We start from the raw sequence: 23175 nt of genomic DNA on the forward strand, positions 1-23175 counted from the left end.
AATTATGTGTGGAAAAAAATGTTCCTTGGCATAAAAGATTTGCCAAACACAGTGAAGGGTATACACAGACAAATGTCCCCAGTGAGGACAACCTGTATCATCTGCTTCCTCCTATTTCCCTCAGTGTACCTGGATTATTGGACTGGTAATAGAATTGTTCTCCAAGCCCCAGTCACCCACACCAGGAATTTTTAAGGTCAAATTTCAGTAATTCTGATGCCAGTCTTTTCTTTACCCATCACATACTGAGCGAGACCCTGGGTGCACGCTTCTATCCCCTCACACACAGCCTCAGAGGACATTTCTGAATGTCCTCACACCTCTCTGCTTTACTAATGCTTCTCAAAGGTTGGTGTGTGATGTCGATAGCTTTCCTGACTGAAAAAAATATTACTTACTTTTTCAAAAACTTATTTGATTTCTGCTGAAAGAAATCTTGGTGTGCATCTTTGCTGCTTCTTTGACCAGAGTTTGCTTTTTGGCCTTTGTTTTTCTTTCTCTACAAGGTATTTTCCTGGATCCATACCCCACAGCCCCAAAACATAGGTCCACTCTATTTGTATTGCCCTGGTGCCTAGCTAGATGTGGCATCTCAGGCTAATCTGAAGAGAGAAACTCCATCATTTCCCTAGATTCTTTCCAAAGGCTGGCATAAGATCTATAGAAAATCTTTAGTAGTGGAGAATCTTTGCTCTTTGAGGTGCTTAATTTTCTAAAAATGCTTAAATTACCCTTGCAGTGGTCTTTGTGGAATCTTCTTTGGTTTAAAGCCTACGTTTTACAGTGTTTGGGTTCTGCTCTTTCTCCTTTTTTGAAAATTGGGCAAATGGATTCTTATTGTTTACTTTGTGCCTATACCTGTGAGCTGGTATCCATGTCAACATCTGACTCTACAAGCACTTGACTCTATCCTCTGACTTCCACCCTGCTTCTTTGGAGTTGGCATTCCTGCTGTGATCTTTCTACCTTAACTCTGATACCTCCTTTAGAATTTGGCTTGGATCTACTCTTCTCACTCTGTTCTAGTATATTCTTTAGAACAGTCTCTGCACTGTATGCAGATAGCTTAAAATCTAACCAACAAATAGCTTAATATCTGCCTAACATAGTAAAACAACAGACAGTAATTTAAAGTGGCCATTGTATAGGTTTCAGGTTGTATAATAGAGTTGCTAGGTGTTATAGACATTTGGAAATAGTGGGGAATAGTTATGGAGCACTTCAGGGGAACATATAGAACTTCAACAAGGTATTTATGCGTGGCTGGGATTTGGAGATGGCAAAATTCCAGTCAAGTGAATGATTGTGAATGAGGGAAGAATGTGGTAATGAGCTTTTAGGCATATTGATGCAACCATAAAAATACACTCCTCAGCATACTCCATCTTTTCATAAATGAGATAGCAAATAGGGGCTACGGGACAACAAATAGTAGAGCTGTGAAGTGATTTGGGCAGGGAGAGCCTTGTGTCTGGGAGGCTAATTAAATATTATCTAGTTGGAAAATAGTGAGGCTTCAAATTTTGATAGCGGCTGAGGAATGGAGAAGGAGGGATGGAAATTAGAGATAGTGGTCGATACAGGAGTTAATGACTAAGTAGATGTGGGAGTATAACAGATGAGTTTTGATTATTGGTAAATAAAACAATGGCGATACCATCATTAGAGGCAGGAAAATATATGTAAGTCAAATTGCTGAATTTGTTATTTCAATCCAGTTACTTTTGTCTTATAAGTTAAGGTAAAGACCTCTTTCTGACTCCTTGCACTTTTCCCATTTAAAATTTTGATTGTTGTTTCTTTTTCGTCTTTCGGCCAAACCCAAATCTATATTTAAAAATCTTTTTATGTATTTCAAGACTATTTTGAGTTTAGCTTTCCATTTGTCAGGCTGCACAATCCTAGGTACCCACTTCTTTATCCATTTGTATGGGCCATTAAAAAACAACAAAAACAAACAAAAACCTTTCCTTATATTTGTGATTATCTTGTGAATCTTTTTCTTTATCCACATAACTCTGGATGCTAAATTCAGATTTGGTCATAATACTTCTTTATAGTTACAGCCTGAACAATATTGATTTTGAATAAAGAATAGTACATCAAGTTTCTGAAAATCTGTACACCTGTTTGTTCATAGCAGTAAAGTGCTATACGAAACTGATAAGCCAGGTTCAAGTTGTCATATTTTCTGCAAAGCACTTTGAAAGATTTTGGTAACATTTTGTGAAAGTTTCTGGGAAATTGTTGATGGACTTCTAGGCAACATTCTTCCTCCTCTGAAAAATAAAGGGCTTTGATAAGAAAGCAGTTTATCAAGGTGGAAGTAAAAGATAAGACAGGGCTAGTAACCCAAGGTCTATGGACTTCTGCAATTTTGGTATATGCATTTGAATTAATAGTTTTTTGGAGAGGGTCCAGATATTTCAGCCATTTTTCAATAATCCTCAATGATCTCGAGAAGTAGATTTTTTATTTCGAATTACAGAAGAAGGAGATGAGGCTCAGTGAGGTTATAGTATTTGTCAGAGATCTATCTCACAGATAACAAATTGCACAGCTAGGATTTGAACTTAGTTGTATGTGTGCGTGTATGTATAAATTAAAATTCAAGTTCCATGCTTTTCCCTCTTAGTCAAACTGATTCTATTCTATCACTTTGCTATACACCTGGAACTAACACAATATTTTAAATCAACTATACTTCAGTATAAAAAAATTTCTATTCTAGGAAAAGTCATGATAATCAGCCTAGGGCGGATTGAGAAGTTTCAAAACAGTGTCCATGGAATACTGAGGAATAGGCCTTAGATAAGGAGTTCTTAGCTTGGGCCCTTTGGATTGATTTTAAAGGGTCTGTGTATCTGGAGGGAGAAAAAAAAAAAAACCAACATATTTACTTTCACTAACCCCAATTTCTATTAATTATAAATGTAGATAATAACCTACCGTAGTAGTTGTGACTATATCACCAGTAGAAATCCTATATTTTCTTATCGTATTATGATTGTCACAGATATCTCATAGTAACATTTATACTCATAAATGCTTCAAAGTTATGGCAATTACTAGAGCCACCATTAGAGCTTGTTTTGTAATGTGTTGATAAAAAAACAGATGTACTACTATACTGTAAATTTGCTGGTTTTTTTTTTTTTTTGGTATTTTGAAAACACTATTTAAAGTTGTTTCTTCTCTGTAATCCCATGTATTTCCTCTCATTCATTTAAAAACATTATCCTGAGTGGTCTGTAGTCTTCACCAGACTTCCAAAAACCTCATGGAACAAAAAAAGTTTAAGAACCCCTGCTTTGAGTGTTATATTGTCATTTTATCATTCCCAAGGGTTTGTTTTTGTTTGTTTTTTGTTGTTGTTGTTTTTAGTTTTTAAAGTGCATTGAGCATGGGATATGCAGCTCAGGATTTCATACATATAACTTATTGAAAAAATATTTATCAAAATCACTAATCATCAGGTAGAATGTAGACTTTTTGGCTTTCAGGAAATGTTTGTAGCTTCTTATTATTTTATTTCTTTTCATCACTAGTTGTATTCTGTCATAGACTATTTCAGCTTGACAACTCTCTGGGCTGCCTCAAAGATAGGTTCATGTAGTGTTTAAAAATAAGGACTTGGAAGCAAACACAGGTTCACAGGCCAGCTTCACCACTTAAGAGTGCATGGTAAAATGACCTTGTGAAAGATATATATATATAATTTTTCAACTTCAGTCTCTCCACCTGTAAATGGGAATAAGTAGGGTTGCTGTAGGGTATATATAAGAAATGTAAACCACTTAGCAAAGCATCTGACAAGTAATAGCAATAATATTCATTGAAGTTGGTCTTAAATAAGACTTGCTACCCTTATATTCTCAATCCCAGCTTCTCTGAATCTCCTGAGCTAAATAGTGAGGGAAATCTTGGGTATATGGAGAATTTCTCTTATTCTTATCCTTTCATTCCTTCAGCAAGATCTGGCAGGCATCTGCCTCTCTGCTTCCATCATTGGCAGGACTACCAGCTTCTGGATTACTTAAATAACAAGTCCTAAGCCCAAGTGAGCCAATAAAGAAAAATCAGAACACATGTAGAGGAGTCCAACATGCAGATAGGATCAATAAAGATAAATAGACACACATCTTATGAAGTAGAACCTCTGGAGGAGACCAATAACAACTAAACCAAAACAACAACAATAGAAAACTGTGATGACGTTGGCTGTCTAATACAATTATATTCATCTTTTTTTTTTAATTAGGGCAGGGTGACTTCCCTCCCCAGGTGAATAATAACTAATCATGATTAGATTCCTAATCATAACTTATACTAATCGTAAAATTGAATTCCTCTTGTCAACAGCTGATTTCAGCCATGCAGGTACTCCATTCCTGGTCAGTTGCATCTCAGGGGAAATCTGATTGGAGGTTCCTGGTAAAAGTTTTCCTCATTGCTAAAAAGAGACATACTAGTTGAAGTGCCTCCATTTTCACTCATGCTCTCAGATCTGCCTATGGTGTCTGGAATTGCTGCAGCCATTGTGTGACCATGAGAGGAGATCACTGACATTGTGAGGGGGTAGAAAGGAAAACACATTGGCCTTTATGAGTAGCTGTGCCACTTACTTCACCAACATGGGACCACCTAAATATATTTTCAAAACCACTTTTATTTTGTGTCATTTCTTTCTTTCAGCTGAAATATCCTATTTGATACAATTAAAGGACTTTATGTCCAGTCCCCTCAGAAGTGGAGATTTGAAAATATGATTTCCCAGCTAAACAATTCAGTAAAAAGTGAAATGAAGGAAGCCACTGCTGAGACCCAAATTGGAGGAGATATCTGAAAGGACATAGTGAAAAAATGAAGTCTGTATCATGAAGGAAAAATTATGAGACTTGGAAGATAGCTCCAGGAGGCTTAACATGTAAATAACAGATATTTGAAAAAATTTCTTTTTCTGACCAAAAGATTCAAGTCTGTGTAGAAGAAAAATATCTTTTTTCTCTAGTATTCTAAGTTCTAAGCTTATGCTCCCATCACAAAGATTAACAAGAGCAAAACAGGGAATTCCCACGGAAACAATCTCAACTAGTATCCATGACGATGTAGGTTCAATCCCTGCCCTTGCTTGGTGAGTTAAGGATCTGGTGTTGTCACAAACTCTGGTGGCACACGCAGCTCAGATCTGGCATTGCTGTGGCTGTGGTGTAGGCCAGCAGCTGTAGGTCCGATTCCCTAACCTGGGAACTTTCATATGCCACACCTGTGGCCCTAAGGAAAAAAAAGGGAGTGTGGGGAGAGAAACAAATTTTTTAAAAAATATTTTACATGACACAAAAGCCTTTATAAGGAGACCCAAAAAGCTTAACTGCTTGAATGTTTTCATGCTAGGTTTGAGGAAAAGCGGAGAGTCTTGGGAAGATGTGAGAAGACAAAGATTATGAGCCAGCAAGGCCTGTTCATTCCAATTCCTTTCATTCCTTTCTGAGCCTTGGAGATGAAGATATTCTTTTTTCTGTAGGTTTAGGGACAGCACCTCTCATACGAAGGTTTTGTGACCTGCTTCAGAGGACATTTATTTCTCAGATTCCATTTCTCAGGTTCCTTCAGCTTATGTTCAGTGTGCCAATGTGCCATAGTTGGGAATAGCACATCCCATGCTCCATCACCTGCAGATTGAACAGGCTCACCAAATTGCGCATAGGATTAATGAGAAACGCTGGCACCCAAAGCCTTACTTGATGCTTCAAGGATAAAGAGGAAATTTTATAGGCTTCCAAATTTATAAATGTCAGATTAGCCTTAGATTTCTCAACCCTGGACTGGAAGATGGCAGGATAACCTGTATAGAAGGGGAGGGAAGGCAGAGAGGAGGAAAATGAGTTTTCTAAAGGTTTAATCTCACATGGGAAGAAAGGGAAGCTATAGCATCTTGATCTGCAAAACAATGGGTCTTTGGTGAGGAAATTGTACCTTGTATATAGTACATTGTTTATAGTAGCTAATTCTGTTTGTGAGCGCAGAGGAAGGGAGAATGACTTAAGGGGGGAAAATGGAATAATAGCAAATGGCAGAAACAAGGGGGAAAACACAACAAAAAAAGAATGGTAAATGCGAAGAAAGATGAAACAAGAGGAGTTCCCGTTGTGGCGCAGTGGTTAACGAATCTGACTAGGAACCATGAGGTTGCGGGTTGGATCCCTGCCCTTGTTCGGTGGGTCAAGGTTCCGGCGTTGCCGTGAGCTGTGGTGTAGGTCGCAGATGAAGCTCAGATCCCGCGTTGCTGTGGCTTTGGTGTAGGCTGGCGGCTGCAGCTCTGATTCGACCCCTAGCCTGGGAACCTCTATATACTGTGGGAGCGGCCCAAGAAAAGGCAAAAAGACAAAAAAAAATCAAATTGTTGTCAAATCAAATATGAATGAGCTGAATTTCCCCATTAAAAAAACAGAGATTATCAGAGATTGAATTAAAAATTTAGCTATTTGCTACTTAGAAAAATAAACAAAATATAAAAAAAGCTTGACAATAAAAAGATTGTCAAAGGGTATTAGGTCAAAGAAAACAAAAGGGAAAGTAGAAATGACCATATTACTATCAAAGTATAATTTAAACTAAAAAGCACAAAAGGATAAAAATGTAAATTATGTGATATTAAAAGGGCATTATTTATAAAGAGCATAGAGCAATTAGAAACCTGTAGGCATAAAATAACGTAACGACTAAATATATGAACAAGAATCTTAGAAATGAAAGAAAACAATTAAAAAATACAAATTATAATGGATAACTTCACTGTCCTTCAGACTGAGATATGTGAGTAGTCATAATCAAGTAAAGACTAACCAAATAATATAGTCAATAAACTTTATTTAGTAGAGATATAAAGTATCTTTTAAATTTAAAAAAATCCCTCAAATAAGAAATGAAATTTTTTATTTTCATGGGACATTAAAAAATAGATCATTTACTTGACTGTAAAGAAAATATTAATAAATTTTTAAAAGCAGAGATTTCTAGAGGCCATATTTTTAAGATAATCCAATGAAATTAGAAATAAATAAGTGTGGGAATACAGTGAACATTATACTTAGAGGTAAAATTACAACCTTGAATACCTTCATTATTAAAAGAAAAAAGATGAAAAAGAAAGGAATTTTATCAAAAGAACAATAAAAATAATAGGAAAATGGAGTAAAGATAAAAGCTGCAATTAAAATGAAATATAAGACATTAAACAATTGTAGGAAGAATAAATGAATTCAAAGTTGATTCTTTGAAAGAAAGAAAAAATAGATTAACTTATACTGGGCACATTAAGGGAAAAAAAGCCCAACCCATAATATTTATGAAAGAGAAAACTGTAAGTAGATAGTTGCCTTTCTTGGCATGAGAACATGCTATGAAGTCACCACAATAAAATTATATTTTCATAGAAATAGATATGAAGATCAGTGGAGCATCTACTTGAGAATCTATAAAGATCAGTTAAACCTGGTATTTTAACTCAGTCAGGAATAGATAATTTAAAAATTATTGATGGCCCAATTGCTCTTCCTTTTGGAAGAAAATAAAATCGAAATATTACCCCACATACTGAAAGAAATTACAGATGGATTAAGATCTAAGTTCAAACCCCCCCCCCCAAAAAAAAACAACTCCTGCATGAAATGTAGGATGCCATGTGTATAATCCAAAGGCAGGAAACTCTTCTTAATCAAGGCCAGGAGCCCAGGAAGTGCACAGAAAAGATTAGACATATTTGACTGACAAAATCATAAGCCAAGTCCACACGGAAGCAACATATATAGAAGAATAATTGTAATGCAAAGGCCAGTAATTAATGTCTGCAGTATACACTGCAGTATGCAGTGTTACCAATTGTGAAGAAAAACAATAGTAACAAATAACTCTATGAAAAAAAGGGTGAAAATATGGAGTTACAAATTCCAAAAAAGAAAATGCCAACAAACATTAAGAACTGTGTATCTTGTATCTTGGGAGTTCCCATTGTGGCTCAGCAGTAATGAACCTGACTAGTGTCCATGAGGATGGAGATTCGCTCTCTGGCCTCACTCAGTGGGTTGGGGATCTGGCATTGCCTTGAGCTGTGGTATAGGTCACAGATGAGGCTTGGATCTGGTGTTGCTGTAGCTGTGGTGTAGGCTGGCAGCTGTAGCTCTGCTTCGACCCCTAGCCTGGGAACTTTCATATGCCACAGGTGCGTCCCTAAAAGAAAAAAAAAAAAAAAAAGAACTGTCTATCTTATAGTCAGTGAAACACAAATTTTTCTTATATGAACTACTGGCAATAATTTAATGGAAATTTTTAAAAGCTGCAACACCAATTGTTGATGGAGGATATGGAAAAGAAGTATTTGACTATATTTGTTATGGAAAGCCATCTAGTAATATCTTCTAAACACAAAAACACATTTATACTTTGACCTAGTAGTCCTATTCTTAAGAATCGATCCCGTAGGAAGAAAAATTCTACCAGATGTAACAGCATATGTATAAGGTTGTTATTGCAGTATATTTCATGGAGGAAAAACAATCAGAAACAAAGTCATTCTTGTCATTTGTGGGATGGTTGCAAAGTGGAATATTATGCATCTACTAGAACATTTATGTTTATGTGTGTGTAGCTACTTATGATTTTGTAAGGCTATAAGAACATGGGACAAAAATGTGGTAGAACCCTTATTAGGTTGTTAGCATAGTTTCCTTGCAGGATGAGGAAAGGGGCCAAGAAAACTGGGGGAAAAAAGTTTTCATTTGAAATACGTAGGGTATATTCACATTTGCGCATTTGTATATGGTTAATAGATGTGTATATGATATATTTAAAAAGTAACAGGAGCTAAGCAACAAGGCATTAGGAGAAAAATAACATTAAGATATCTTGGAGGCCAGAAACCCAGGGAAATAACTGGAACTGAGCAAAAAGTTGAGATTGAGGGGTATAAATTATTTTATTATAAATAAAAATGCGTGAAAACAAAAACTGTTAATTATCAAAGAGCTACTATACTGGCTCTGGATTTATACCTGAAGTCAAAGTAGATGATTTTAAAAAATCTATTATATAGCACCAGACCTTGGTGATATTCCCCAGGGGAGTTTCCTAATATGGGAAATATAGTTAAAATTTATTTTTGCCTAGCCTTTAAGACCATGATTTTGGCCATAATATTACATGGCTGAGACTTAAATAGGATGTGGTCGAATGCTTTATGTCTATGGATGCTGACCACACCTCCTAAAATATTATGCTCCCCAAATGGGAAAATATCAAAGAAATTATGTAGGTGCCCATGATGTACTATCGAGAGAGTAACCCATGGAATGCTATACTCTGGTATAGTGACATAAGAAATAATAAATACTTGAGAGGTGATCATTGTCAAAAAATGCCTGATATAGATACGTCTCTTAATTGTGGTATCATTTTCACAATTTTTGTTAATACTTTCTTCAGCTTCAATTTGGTTCACTTATTCAACAAATATGTATTTAAAGTCTACTCGGTACTAAGTAGCCAACTCTTGCATCTTCACCTTGCATCATTTACAACTGGTTCAGTGAGGTAGTACTTAAATATTACTGCACAGTGACAGAAGGATATATCACCCTATAGGCCAGGGATGATATACTATGGATGTACTTGGACCTTTTATGGACTTTTACTCAATTTTTTTTTTGTCATGATGTTCTAGTGCCAAATTAAAATATGTATGCAATACTGTATCTTCTTTAGCCAAATTCATTTATTCGAAGTTCAACTTTATTCATGTGTGATGGCATCTAATTTTTAATGCATTAAACCTATTAGTGCTTAGAATCAAAGCCACTGAAGCTTTTGAGCTGCAGAGGCCACTTGGCTCTTGCTTAGTACAGGACCTTGGCTCCATAGACTAGATTAGTTTTAGCTCTGTGAGGTACTCAAGGCGCTGTTGATCTGAGGGCTGTTAAGTGGGTCACATTCATAGAGGTCCTAGACTGTAGATAGGAGGGAAAATGGAGGGAAACTCTCAGGTGCCAAAATCTTCAACAAACATCAGTAAGTGACCCAGAGAGTCTATAACTAACTCTATGACAGAGACTTTTGTGACTGTGTATTTTAAAGCCAAAGCAGGAATTCCTTTTAAATCTGAGATTTCCAGAGTAACAAGAATGTGTATAAAAAATTTATTCAACCAAAATTTATTAAATGTCAGGCATCGTTCTAGGAACTTTGAATACCTTTGTAACAAAACAATTATCTCTACCCACATACAGCTTACATTCTATTTAGGGGAATACAGATAAGAAACAAACAAAAAACATTATAAACAGTAACTTATAGCATACTGGAACATGATTAATTAAATATATGAGAAGGAAGAGCGAAGTAATGAGACTTGGGTGTTGGCAAAAGGTTTCCTTAGAGGATTTTAAAAAGAATGAATAGTTATCCGAGTATGCCTTGATTTGATGTAATTTGCTTCATGTCTTTTTGGTGTAATTTATTTAAAAATTTTAGTATAATAAGGAATGTTCAGTGTTTTATAAATTGCTTCAGATTTGCCATGTGTCTGCTACCAAGGAAAAAAACATTTTTGTCATATCAACAACTCTAAGGAATCATTTTGTTTTAGATTATTTGTGTTTAATAGCTTTTCTGAGCAATCTGTTCTGTTTCAAAATATTTTTTCAGGATGGGCTGTCAGAAATTTAAATTGTAGTAGGTGAACTAAGTTTTGACGTGTCATAAAAGTTGATGTAGAGCAGTAAAGGATCATAGATTTATGAAAACAAGGAAATATTTTATTTTGGATTGTGGTACCTAAAAGTATATAATAGAATAAAGTTCTAAAGTGTGTTTAGAAGTTTAGAGAGAGTTTAGTTAGAGAAAAATATCAGGAGGAAATTTAGAAAAGTGAAAGAATTTCAGTACTTAACTCCCTCTTAGAAATCATCTTACGTTTTTATCAGGCACATATATTTGAGAGGAATTATTCTAAAATTTTTGATAGGTACCCTACTAAGGAATGTAAGTGATAGTTTGACAGTCCCCAAAGATGCTATGCAGTGAATAGACCTAATTCAAGACTGCAGCTGAATGGAATATTATTTCAGTTTTAGTCTGGGTTGCATGTCGCTGAAAATAGAACTTGTATTTCTTTGAATTTCCCCATTCTATATCCCTCCTGGAATTCTTAAGGTCAGTTAAGCACAGTAAATAATCTTCGCTCAGCAAGCAACCCAAATCACTATCTTCCTGTTCGACGTAGCTAATAAATTCTAAGCAAACTCTAAACTCTTTGTGAAGCTTCCTAATGGATGCCTCACTGAACTGAAGAGCTTTTGGAAGCAAAATAAAATAATCATCTAAAGTTGAATGTTTGGGGATCAAGGTTACTAGGTCAACACTAAATTTAAAACCAGTTTGAGAGACATTTTTTAATGGCACTTAGAAATTATGGCTAAAGGTCAGGCCGCTACATGCGATGTTGCTCAGATCCTTTGATGCTAAAGGTCTACAACTGACTTATGTGTAAGATATATTTTTTAAAACCTTAACTGTGATTTAAAGTAGCAAGAGACAGTGTTCAGGCCAGGGAAAATAAAGTCCCTCTCCCCAGTTTTTTCATTGGAATGGTTTGAGTTCAGTAATCTTATTGAACCTGAAAAAAATTATTAATGGCTGCTCCCACAAAGGCAAATAGGGAAGCTTTCCACTGTCAATTCCTGGTTAGGAGTTTCTGAGATATTTTGAGACTGTAAGAAAACTGTGGATGAAATCCATACCAATTAGAGATCTCGTGTGTTTGGAACCATTTAAAAACGCTGTGCAGGGCTCAAAGGAATTAGTAAAGCCTGCTGCAGTACAGCTACATTACTAATCTCCAAAGAGAATAGATACCAGATGTTCACACTGCCCAAAGGACACCTCCGTGTTCCTGACGGTTTTAGTCAGACTGTCCTTTCATAGATGCAAATGCCTAAAGTCCCGCTGGGTGATAGGACTGTGCGGCTTCTACATATGAAATTACGAAGAATCAGTTTGAAGAAATGAACTGTTTTTGATAGGCAGGATAATAATCAGGTTAAATGTTTATCTTTGTAAAAAAAAAATTGCCTAAAGCAAAATAGTAGAAATTCTTCTTCGTCTATTTTTTTTTTGATCAGCCTAATAAAAGGCATGTTTCAACTAAGTGATAATCTTTTAAATCAGTCCAATGTTGTTGTTAAATGATGAATTATGGTATTTTCTTTATTAATTCATTCATTCAACAAATATTTCCCTGAGACAGGCATTGAGGATATAATAGTAAAGAAAGCAATCATGGTCTCATGGAGCTTCGTGAAAGAAGCAGCCATTAATCAAAAACTACCCCCATAAATAAGTGATCACAAACCACCATTGCTTTGAAGAAAAAGTACTGGGTGCTGTGAACATGTTTGACTGTGGGACCCGACCGAGACTTAAAGCTCTAGATTCCTTTTTTTCATCCATATTGAGTGACTTAACTTTGTGCCAAAAAGTGGGACAGATTACCATGGTCATTTAAAACTTCAACTCATGACTCTCAGTTTGGTAGACCAAAAGATACCATGAACAAAACAACAATAAACTTAAAGATAAAATGATTCTAGGAATGGAATTTTACTTTAGTCTACTAGTCTTTATTTTTTTTTTCTCTATTTCACCACCCTCTTCTATTTATTTTGAAAAAATTTATTATAGTTGACTTACAATGTTCTGTCAATTTCTGCTGTACACTAAGGTGACCCAATTTTATATATATATATAAAAATTATCTCACATTATCTTCCATCATGTTCTGTCATAAGTGACTGGATATAGTTCCCCGTGCTATGCAGCAGGATCTCATTGCTTATCCACTCCAAATGCAATAGTTTGCATCTATGAACCCCAAACTCTCAGTCCCTCCCACTCCCTCAAGCTCCCAGTCCATCCCACTCCCTCATCTTTCTATAAATATAGCTCCTATTCAGTATCTTAAGGAGTTTTTGAGGGACATTTAAGATTTTTTAGCACGTCCAAGTGTTTTTCACATTACTCATTTTATTGCAAAGACTCCAATTGGAAAATAATTTTGTAATATTTTAAACACATTAGAAAACAGGGAAAAGTGGGATCAGCAGGAGGGACCCTCCCCCCCCCCCCAGAACCCAAATCTTTTAACACAAACATCATGATGCTCTTGGCTAGCCATCAACCTGGCTTCTCTTCCTTCCCTGCCAAGCTTTGTAAAGAGCAGTCTTTGTTCACTCTCTCCACTTCACATATGCTTTTTAATGCAACAGAGTTCAGCTTCTGTCATCATCATCACATTGAAATGGCTCTTCTGAAGTTCCTGAGACCTCCTAACCATTGAATTCAGCGAACTCCTCTCAGATTTTACTTGACTTGTCCTTTCTGAAGATGATGTCACTGCTGTTGGCCCTCTGATCTTAAGCAGTTTTCTATTATCTGACTCTGTTCTGATTCCCTTGGCCTCCTCCAGTTTCTTGGAATGCCCTCTTCTATTCTCCTCTGCTGACTCATTCTTCAGCTCACCTGTTAAATACCTGTCTGGTTCTCCGCTGCCACGATATTAACCTTCTTCTATAGCTCCTCATCCATAACCTATGTTTTCCATGCTCTGCTGACTTTCACATCTGTATCTGCAGCCAGGGTCTGACTTCTGAGCCCACATAAACCTCTGCCTCCTAAGTAGTTCCACACTACACTGATTTTATTATTTCCCCTGAAAACATGTATGACGAGCATGGTCCCAGTCATTGTACAGCTGGAAACTTAGTCATAATCCGACACTGCCCTTCTCCTTCACTCCCCACCAGGTACTACGGTCACTGCAATCAGTGAATTGTACTCTCTCAATCTCTCTACAGTTTCTCCCCTGCTCCCCAGTCCCATTGCAGTTGTCTTCATGTAAAGCTTCGTCACATCTGTTCCTGTACAGTTGTCATCTGATAGATCTGCTTTCGTCCTTCCTCTCATCCCTCACCCTTCAGCCTGCTTCCAGAGCATCTTCCCAAAACATGAGTCTGATCATGTTACTAGTCTGCTTAACAGCCTTTAGGTGGTCCCCATCATCATGCCTTTCAAAATGTTCCTGGCCGTGGTGCCACTGCTGTTTAGAACTACTGCATTACTTGACAACAAGAAGAAAAGCAGGGTAAACTAGTAACCAAAGGAAAAAAAAATTAATACTTGAGTGGTACATTGCACTTAAACTTTCTTAGCACTTATTATCTTCGAGTTTTTAGAGTCTATAGAGCCATGCTAATTTTTATATACTAAACTCCCTGCCTTTCAAGATAAGTATTTTAAGTACCATTTTTATTTGAGGTACTGCTTGTTAAAGCTGAATGCAGCATGGGGAAAATGTTTGCCAAAACCAGTGATTTCCTTTTTGTCATAATTACTGTTAAACTGGAGTTCCTGTAGTGGCGCAGCGGAAACAAATGCGGCTAGGAACCATGAGGTGGCGATTTCCATCCCTGTTCTTGCTCAGCGGGTTAAGGATCCGGCGTTGCCATGAGCTGTGGTGTAGGTTGCAGACGTGGCTGGGATCCCATGTTGCTGTGGCTGTGGTTGTAGGCTGGTGGCAACAGCTCTGATTAGACCCTCGCCTGGGAACCTCCATATGCCGCGGGTGCAGCCGTAAAAAGCAAAAAGACCAAATAATAATAATAATAATAATAATCACTGTTAAACAATTTCCTTGACTGGAATAGTTTGCCTCGAGACTATTGCTTGTTTGCAATAATGAAATCGTGTCATCAGCATGTGGGGGCACTTGTTCTTACATTTGCAGTGGCATAGGGGTAGAAATACAATAAATTCGCAAACTGTAGCAAACAAATTTAAAGTTGCAAAGTGGTCTAAGAAATTTCTACCAAACCGGTCAGGGAGGAGACTGTCCTGACTTGCCTTGATTCTAACTCAGATGGCATTACAGATGTCATGAATAAGTGCTAATCTCATACAGCTAGCCCATAATCACATTTTAGCCAGAGTCAAATCTGAGTCAGTTAAAGCTACTAAACCTTACATTGATTTTGTTATTTTTATCAGTAAGGTAAAAAATAATCTAATTGTGGTTAGTAGAAAAATCATGATGCCTGAAATCTGTTGCTCTTCCCATAAAATATTAGATCAAGACACTAAAATCTGCAGTTTATTAAAGAGAAATCTTGGCCTCTTGTTCAAGATGATAGACTCAGCATATGTATTTGTTTTCTTCTCTCCCAAGAGGCACATTTAAGGTGAGAACAGGGAAAATAAGCAGAAAGAAGAGGAAGAGGAAGAGTTAAAATGGAGAAGAAATCATTGCAAAGAGAATTAGACTGGGGGAGGGGGTCTTGAGCAGACAAGAAACTTTAAACGGTTTTTTCCAAGGGAAAAAAAAATGGGTGGAACTGCGTTAATGGGTACAACTGACTAAAGAAAGATGCAGCGCCAAATTTGTACCAGAGAAGTTGTGGAGATGCCCCTCAGCATTGTCAAGAGCCAAATGGGGGCCTGACAACAAGGTGTTCAAATGGAAGTCTCAAGAACAGCTAGACCAGTTTTACTTCTTTCTCACTTTCATATTTAGAATGACAGATCATCAATCACTCACATGGAAAAACAAACAAACAAACAAACAAGGAAGACTGCTCTCCTAAGACGTTAAACAGCCTGTTCAGGGAATTGCGGCTGCTGTTGAGGTGTGCTCTAGAGTAAACCATTCCCCAGTCAAGTATTCAGGGAACCCTAGGACCAACCCTTTTCCATCAGCAAATGATGCCTGTTTCCAGAGCTCCCAGCCAGCTTTTCTGCCCAGAGTTAAGACTAGTAAAGAAACAAACTCATACTGTACCTGAAAGCAAAGGAAGCTGCGTAGCTGCATAGGATAACAGACCCAGACCTCCGTTCTTACATAGAAATGGCCAAAGACTGGAGTTCCCGTCGTGGCGCAGTGGTTAACGAATCCGACTAGGAACCATGAGGTTGCAGGTTCGGTCCCTGCGCTTGCTCAGTGGGTTAACGATCCGGCGTTGCCGTGAGCTGTGGTGTAGGTTGCAGACGAGGCTCGGATCCCGCGTTGCTGTGGCTCTGGCATAGGCCAGTGGCCACAGCTCCGATTCGACCCCTAGCCTGGGAACCTCCATATGCCACGGGAGCGGCCCAAGAAATAGCAAAAAAAGACCAAAAAAAAAAAAGAAAGAAATGGCCAAAGACCACCACAGATATACACAGAAAACCAAAAGCATGAAAAACAAAAGCCAAGATAAAGAGAACAGTTGCCCCAGAGGAAGCAGAGATGTTTGAGAGGATAATAGAAAAACTAAAATAAAACAACTCTCTAACTCATATTCCCAGAGATATTTGAAATACTTCATTTATAAAATAAGAAAATGATGCTCTTAAAAAAAATCGCAAAACACCAAAATAAACAAAATAACTAGAAACCAGGAGTAACGTGAAAAAATAAGTTGACAAAAGATAACTATGATTTGATATCGTTTATGTAAATTATTGAAGATTTAAAACATGGTATGTTATTTATGGATATATACATGTAGAAAATGAATCAACACAAGTGTAGGAGTGGTACATAGACACTTAACAACACCAGGATATGAAGGAGTAGGAGAGAAAGTAGGAGGCAGTTCTGGCTGCAATTATTTTATTTTGTTAGAAAAAGAGAAAAGCTGAAGAAAATATTTTTTAAAAGTTATTATCTGTCAAATCTGGGTAGTTAGTGTCTACTGAATCACAGATGCCTATTCTGTATGCTTTTGCATTTGTTTGAAATATTTGTAATTAAAAATTCAAAAATTGAAATACTGAAAGAAAAATTTGGAATAATTATATAATAAAATCATGGTCTAAACAAAAAAAAAATGAAAGAAAAACATGACATGCCTCTTAACATGTGATACAATGTAAAAAAGGAAAATCTGATTTTAGGCAGCCTGAGATAATGATAACGGCACTGTTGGAGAAGGAAATACAATCCCAGCACTCCTTAGCCCTGCCGTAATCAACGCATATATAGCTGTTAAAATATAAAGGCTATCTACGTGTTTTTAGCTCTTAAAAAATCAATCTGTAGAAAAGCATGCAAAGGAGTGCCCACTGTGGTTATGTCACTTAAGGATCTGCCATTATCTCTGTGAGGATGCTGTTTCGATCCCTGGCCTCATTCAGTGGGTTAAAGATCCAGCATTGCTGCAATCTGTGGCATAGGTCACAGATGCAGCTCAGATCCGGTGTTGCCGTGGCTGTAGGCCGCAGCTGCAGCTCCAATTTGACCCCTGGCCCAGGAACTTCTATATGCTGTGGGTGCAGCCTTAAAAAGGAAAAAAAAAAAAAAAAGTAAAAAGTAAAAGAAAAGCATGGAAGGCTTAATTAAGACTGGACATTGGAATGGGGGAAAGAGGAATCAGAGGGAGGATCAGGTCACTAAAGCCATGTTACAGAGGGAGCGTCAAATGGTATAAGCTATCCGAAAGTCTCACAGTCCTTCAATCATCAGGTCGGTTTTTGCAACATCTCTATGTCAAAGGCACTGTTTTATGAGATTGGCAATACAGTGGTAAACAAAACAAACTCCCCACTCGTGTTGAATTTACACTCTAGATTTAGAAGCAGACATTACCAAACAAGGTTGTAAAAGAATTAGAAATAATACAGCTATTGAAAATTGGAAGAGGAAAGGGAGGGCAGATTAGTATAACTTTGAATACTACATCTTCATTATTCACAAGGGAGAATCTATTTATAGTTTCTAAATAGCACTGTTTAATGGTAAAAATGTTTTGTATCTGTGGAAATGATGGTGGAAATATTCTATACCTGTATCTGTATTGTCTAATACCATAACCATTAACTGTATGTAACTGTGGAAAACTTGAAATGTGGCTGGTGAGACTAAGGAACTGAAATTTTAATACTTTAGTTTAATCCTTTTTTTTTTTTTTGGCTTTTTGGCTTTTTGCTATTTCTTGGGCCGCTCCCGCGGCATATGGAGGTTCCCAGGCTAGGGGTTGAATCGGAGCTGTGGCCACTGGCCTATGCCAGAGCCACAGCAACGCGGGATCCGAGCCTCGTCTGCAACCTACACCACAGCTCACGGCAACGCCGGATCGTTAACCCACTGAGCAAGCGCAGGGACCGAACCTGCAACCTCATGGTTCCTAGTCGGATTCGTTAACCACTGCGCCACGACGGGAACTCCAGTTTAATCCATTTAAATTGTGACGTGTGGCTGGTAGCTACTGTACTGAACAATACAGATTAAAATGAAGCCCCAGATAAAAATTAGAAACCTTAATAAATTAGCTACATGACCCACCAGTAGAACATAGATGAAACTAACCATGATCAAGAATTCATTGAATTAAAATGTAATTAGAAATATTTTGTTATCTTCAGATTCAAGATAAGTTTGTGCACAATGAAGACCATTTAGGCTTGGGTGATGTTTTATGTATGTATTTATTTATTTATTTAGTCTTTTTTAGGCCCGTACCCAGTGGCAGATGGAAGTTCCCAGGCTAGGGGTCCAATTGCAGCTACAGCTGCCAGCCTACACCACAGCCACAGCACCACCAGATCTGAGCTGTATCTGAGACCTACACCACAGCTCACTACAATGCCAGATCCTTAACCCACTGAGCGAGGCCAGGGATCGAACCCTCATCCTCATGGATGCTTGTTGGCTTTGTTAACAACTGAGCCAAGATGGGAACTCCTTGGGTGATGGATTTTTTTTTTTTTTTTTTTTTTTTGCCATTTCTTGGGCTGCTCCCGAGGCATATGGTGTTTTCCAGGCTAGGGGTCGAATCGGAGCTGTAGCCACCGGCCTACACCAGAGCCGCAGCAACGCAGGATCTGAGCCGTGTCTGCAACCTACACGACAGCTCACGGCAACTCCGGATCCTTAACCCACTGAGCAAGGCCAGGGATTGAACCCACGACCTCACGGTTCCTAGTCGGATTTGTTAACCACTGCGCCACGACGAGAACTCCAGGTGATGTTTTAATAATGATATATGATGTATATATATGAGCCTGGTTTTGGTGAGACAAGCTGGAGGTTTGCAGATCTACAGTTTTTTGTGGATAGTAATTCTCACAGCTCTATAATTCTAGGACCATATTTCAAAATTTGTAGCTTTTAGTTTCTCTGAAACCAGCATCTGTTAACCTCACTGACTGATATTTACCTTATCTCAAGCCAAATAATAAAACTCTTTATGAAGAGCCCCTGCTAACAAGAATTGTTTGAAGCTTAGAGCTCTGATTCTTGTCCAATTATTCTCTTTAGGTGACACTTCAAGTATAACTTTTATCTCATTTTTAAAAGGATGAATGTCTATTTCCTCTGAAAGACCCAAAAGTTTCATTAGTAATCAACCAAATACATGCATGTAGTAGAAAATCAAACAGTGCAAGATAACTGAATTAAATGTTCCCTTTCAATTCTCCCCACCTCTGCAGATGATCTTGTTTAACAGGTTTTCCATTTAATTCTAAAAAACATGCATGTGCTAAGGAGGGATATGGAGGAAGGGAAGCAGTATAGTAGTCCTTGTTAAATTAAGAGTAAGAAAGGAGGGTCACTTTTTCTAGAGGTGGTACAGATGGAATTGGCTTTAACTTGTTTATAATACTTTGCTAGTTTTGAACCTGCAGCTTGTTTTTGATGATTTTTGAAAGGAAGGAGAAAAAGTTTGGGATAGCTGAGAAAGTTTTTCACAGAAGGCAGTCGACCTGAAACATTTAAATTTGTGAACAGAACACTACTTTTGGAGAGCTGTGTCATATAGACTCAGAGCAGCTTTATTACACTACATTATGAGTGAGAAGGAATAATTCTTTCTATTGCAATCTAAAAAAATCGTTTGGTGTACATGGTAGCATGTCCCAAGGATCTACTAATAATAAGCTAATAATAAAACTCTTATATTTGAGATGTAAATGAACATACCCTGGATTTGCTTCACATGATAGTAGCATATACCACGTATACCAAGTTATGTCTGCAGATTAATTTGGTCTGATGGTTGGATAAGCAGAACTTCCATATTCCAACTTGCCAGCATTAGTTACAGTACCTGTAGTTATTTTGCTATTTAGAGATAAAACTTTTTTGAGAGGAGAACCTATTTATTTATATTTTTATTTATTTTATTTTATTTTTTTTGCCTTTTCTAGGACTGCTCCCGAGGCATATGGAGGTTCTCAGGCTAGGGGTTGAATGGGAGCTGTAGCTGCTGGCCTGTGCCAGAGCCACAGCATCGCGGGATCCGAGCCATGTCTACACCACAGCTCACAGCAACGCCAGATCCTTGACCCACTGAACAAGGCCAGGGATCAAACCCGCAACCTCATGGTTCCGAGTCAGATTCGTAAACCACTGAGCCACAACGGGAACTCTGAACCTATTTATTGAATGTAGGATATTCTTGATGATAGTAATAGGCTAATATCGAAAAGGTATAATTTATGTTATTGGAAATAAAACGATAATTATCCCATATCCCACCTCATCAAATAGAAACAAATGGATGTTTTGGGCATGGGGTGAGTCAACTCTGTTTATGCAGGTTTTCACATGACTTTTCTTTTAAAAAAGTGTATGGAATGCATCCAAAACAAGTAATATTTTGTTAGATGAGAAGACCAAAAGGGAAATCCTAGAGAAAGGAGGATGGATGATCTTGCTTTAATGTCAAAACTGACAAAGACACCCCCCCCTTTTGCTCAAGATAATTTTCTCAACAAGACCCAGATTGCTTCAGTCTTTGCCTATCACCCTTTGAAGCACTTTCTTTATTATTAGGAGTGGGGGCAGGGTTTCCTTTGAGGATTTTTACAGCAGTGAAGAGTTCCTCCTTTAAATACTTTCACATGATGAGGGAATTCCGCTTTCAAAGTGCTGTCATCACTGTGGCTTCTCTGCCATAAGACGATTTATTCTTAGGTGAAGGTGCTTCTTAATTTGATTGTCAATAGGACTTTCCTTTCTGATGGATTCTCTTTCTGTGGAGCTTGGCTTTTCTGAGAGACCTAGCAAAAGAGCTCAACATTCGCTTTTGTTAACCGTATTGGTGAGGTTGACTATGATTCTCTTTTGAAAAGTGTTTCATCACTTACAGTTATAGACGTCAGCATGGCTCCTCCTTATCAGCCTTCGCCAGTTGAGATGTGGGTGGCATGTCCAGTATTCCATCTTGAAAACTGCAATTCTTCTACCATGCAGAGGGACACCATGCATTTGGGGATGTTTGGTGTCTCTTCCAATGTTTAAATAACACCATGGTAAACAACAAATACAATATTCAAGCATCAAGAGTTTTCCCAGAAACATTGAAAGGTTTGGAGAACCTTTACTCATGTCATTCCACTTCATCCTGCTCAACTTTTGAATATAGTCTTCTGGAAAATTCTATAAGTATTTAATTCATGGAGGCAAAATGTATAGCTGTATGCTTTCGTAGCTCATTTGCAAGTAGTTCCTTCCCCTCCCGCAAATTTTTAGTAAAATGATTAGTAAGCAATGATTCGCAGTTATTAGGATAGAATTAGAATTCGGAAACCCCAAAGAGAATTGACCATTTTCTCAACATTATTGCCTAGGGGTAAGCTCCTAAGTCTTTGTGGTTGTTTTAGATAAAAAAATAACTCCTCTATGTGCCAAACTAGATTACATCATTTACATCATTGCCGTTGGACTTTCCCTTTGAACAGTTTTGTCTTTAGAAAGTGAGAGAATCTGTGTTGTTTAGGGTACATTCATTATCTGCTTCCACCTAGAGGCCCTTAAGTGCAACAGTATACTTATCAACTAATCCAGACTGGCAGGAAACATATTTCTTAAAACCTACGATTTCCTTCCTGCTAGAGTGTTCAAATGATTGACCTCTCCGCCTTTCATTGAGGAAGAAAAACGTAGAACATAAGACCAGGGGCCTTAAACTAAATCAGAATATTCAGATTCTAGTTTATACTCTCCCATTTCCTGCCTGAGTAACTTTTGGCAAGTAACTTATCTTTCTGCTCCCCCATTCCTCTCCACTACCTCCCAAAACCTCTGTAAAGTGAGCAACCTAAGATGATCATCATGCGTTTTTACATCATGCGTTTTAAACTTTTAAATAAAAGTTTACTTCACCTACATAGATGGGCTTAATTATAGTAATTGAGCCAAATCAGGTGGTCCAGTGAAAAATTAGCATTGATATTCCTTAATCTGGTCTCCAAAGAGGAATATGATTGTACTCTTTCTCCTGTGCAACTCTGTGATGTACTGTCATTATTCACCCCACTTTCTTATTTAAAGCTTGTTGAAAATCAGATTAATAAACATTTGAGCTCTGCCTCTGTGCTGTATACCACGGTAGAAATTCTCATTACCTAAGCAAGGAAGAAAGCATGCAAACAAATCACAAACCTAGCATGATAAGTAGAACAAGGTAAATGTACATAAGATGTAGAGGCAGCGTAGGGAGTATATACATATTCCTCTGTATCTATTTTAAATTCTAGAAGTGGGAAAATGTGTATAAGGTAGAGGGAGGTAGCTTTATGGTAAATTTTTAAAAAACCAAAACCTCCTAACTATTTACCTGTTTACTACTGAATCAAATATGTTCCCTTGTAATATTAGTTGCTATAAACTGTGGTCAAATGAATTATGACATGAAAGATTAATAAGGCAAGATCTTATATTTTCTTTTCATAGATAAATTATTTTTCAAATTATTTTTCAATGTCTTACAACATCACCACCAAACTTCTCTTTAGCAATTGAAATATTTGTCATTGAACAAGGAAGAACACCTAAATGTCGCAACTAATCATTAAAAACCAAATACTATAGCCTGGAATATATTCAAAATCTCTTTGAAATGTAGACATGGGAGAAATGAGTTTTCTTAAGGATACTGATATTTCTTAGCATAATTAAGTTTTGTGGAATATTATCTAGTATCAACAAAGTTAAGGTTTTCCTGGTGATTTGTAGCAATCTTGAATTCAAATCAAGGAATTGAAAAGTGTGTAAACAATGGGGTGTGAAATATCGCACTATGAAAGCTATACTTTTGCATGGTGGAGGATGGGGAGCTTGGGGAAGTTTAGCATAAAAACTTGACCTGAGCT

At 37.4% G+C, this 23175-nt stretch overlaps 1 protein-coding gene across 2 annotated transcripts in view; it reads left to right on the forward strand.

The window, feature by feature from the left end:
* MSRB3 (methionine sulfoxide reductase B3) overlaps positions 1-23175 on the forward strand; it is a 165992-nt gene that overhangs the window by 129579 nt on the left and 13238 nt on the right. The window lies entirely within an intron of this gene.

Source organism: Phacochoerus africanus, chromosome 7 (assembly GCF_016906955.1).
Source record: "Phacochoerus africanus isolate WHEZ1 chromosome 7, ROS_Pafr_v1, whole genome shotgun sequence".
Lineage (NCBI taxonomy): Eukaryota > Metazoa > Chordata > Mammalia > Artiodactyla > Suidae > Phacochoerus > Phacochoerus africanus.